Genomic DNA, 2079 nt, shown 5'->3' with positions numbered 1-2079 from the left:
TTTTCTTTTTTACATGTCACGTATATTATTGACTGTATATTGCGTAAGGACAGTCTATTCTCGAAATTTGTGAAACGTTATTGAGTGTACAAATCAATAATTGTGTTACGAAGATGCTGGTGTGCTCGATCATTTTTGAAAATTCTAGAGTCCCGCATGATTGGTATATAAAAACCGACTTGCCGAGAGACAGAGAAATTATTATTGGACAGCTATGTTCAGTGTGCCATAGCCCTAGGAAGCTATGTAACTGACGCCTATTAATAGGAAAGACTGGAAAATTAGACCGGGAATGTTTACTTCTGTAAATTACTTCGGACATTAGAATTTCCATGAGGACGTTAAATATCTTTCTAAGTAAGAATTGAACTTGTAACCGGATTAGACCAACCGAATTAGCTGGTTTAAGAGATGTGCAACAATATCAACTCAGAACCAATTTTCTCTTTGTGGACAAGGATCGTCAATAAAATATTTAGTTCTAGACTGGATACAAAACTCGGTATTGTTTGTAAGTTTGTAAACTCTTGTATATAAACCTTCTTTTGTAATTACTATAGGTGAAAACCGTTATTATAAATTGTAGTGGGTTTGTTTCTTGGTTCATATATTGAAAGATATTTGTGCCAAAAAAAATAAATTGTGGATCAATATTGTTGGCAAATGACATAAATTTAATACATATTAATATTTAAATAACTACTAAATTAAAATTAAAATTTTCAGTTGATTGAAATTGTAATCCGTAACATAATGAATCGTAGGTTCATCCGAAATAAATTATGATACGTAACAACGTTCAGAGTCTTAGAAAAATATATTTAGTTTTACCCTGATGCCTGACAAGATATATGTATTTTAATCATGAAGAGCCTAAAATGATATTATAAACAAATGTCACTTGAAATTTGAAAATTATCTCTACGTGATTTCATTATTTTAATTTCATTATGGATTACAATGATATTTACCCCGTGCTGTAGGGTAGTGTACATACTCATATTGTACCGCAGACAAACGTGTTCTACAGGGGGATATATTTTCAACAAGAAGGAGACGAGGACTTTTTGCTATGTTAAAATTTTGAAAGTTTGACATAATGATTTTGTAATTATTTTAAGATTCACTGCTTTCCTGTACAGTAACTGAATAAGTTTTTTTTATTTATTTGTTCACACGTTTAAGAATTTTTAAGCTTTCGAACGATCACAGCGAGGTAACCGGTCTGCATTACCACACTAGTATTATTATCACTTCTTCTTGTGTTTTATTTATCAAAGTAATTTAATTTTGCATCGTTCACTAGCTACGTAGTGTCATTAAATTGATCTAATTGGTATTACCTCTATTACTGTTATAAGTTAGAGGAGTTGGGCTACGTTTCTTTTTCCGTCTATTAATACTTCGTAACGAAATCTTTACTTTTTCTTGTTCGGGAGCATAAAGTGTTGTTTCCCAATTGCTTATGCCTAAAGTAAATGGAAAAGATCTATTTTTCTCTTCAAACTTTGCTTTTGTGACCCGTGAGCGTATAACGAAGACATGATGGGAGACTATATTTGGGGGCTGATACATGAAAGTGATTTACATTACAGTCACAAATCTCGAAAAACTTCTAAACATTTTTGTTCATTTTTGTGTAACTTTAGTATGAATACATATAAATCTTGATTCATATTTTGTTTTATTCAGACCTGAAGTAAATCGAAATGGGCAAATTTGCCAGTTTTTACATAGAAAATAGGTTAATTTCTAAATTTCATTATACAGGTCACAAAAGCAAAGTTTCAAGGGAATAATGGCCATTTTCTCTACTTTTACAACATAAGCTATTAAGAAATAGCACATACTGTCCAGAAGCAAAATTTGTGTTACATAGTGTAACCTTCTTAAAGCTCATCTATTAATAATTCTTAATTAAACTAGGTTTAGCATCTGTCTTTCCCATAAGTTCCACCCTCTTCCATATAGTTTCGGTTTGACCAGTGTAACCATTGTTCCACGTTTTCATGTTCTACTTTGTTTTATATTGAGGATAATAAGTGTTAATAAGCAATGGTTAAGTGTTTGTTTGCTTTA

This window comes from Tachypleus tridentatus, chromosome 7, assembly GCF_004210375.1.
Source record: "Tachypleus tridentatus isolate NWPU-2018 chromosome 7, ASM421037v1, whole genome shotgun sequence".
In the NCBI taxonomy this organism is placed as follows: domain Eukaryota; kingdom Metazoa; phylum Arthropoda; class Merostomata; order Xiphosura; family Limulidae; genus Tachypleus; species Tachypleus tridentatus.
Note: the sequence above shows the minus strand (reverse complement) of the source record.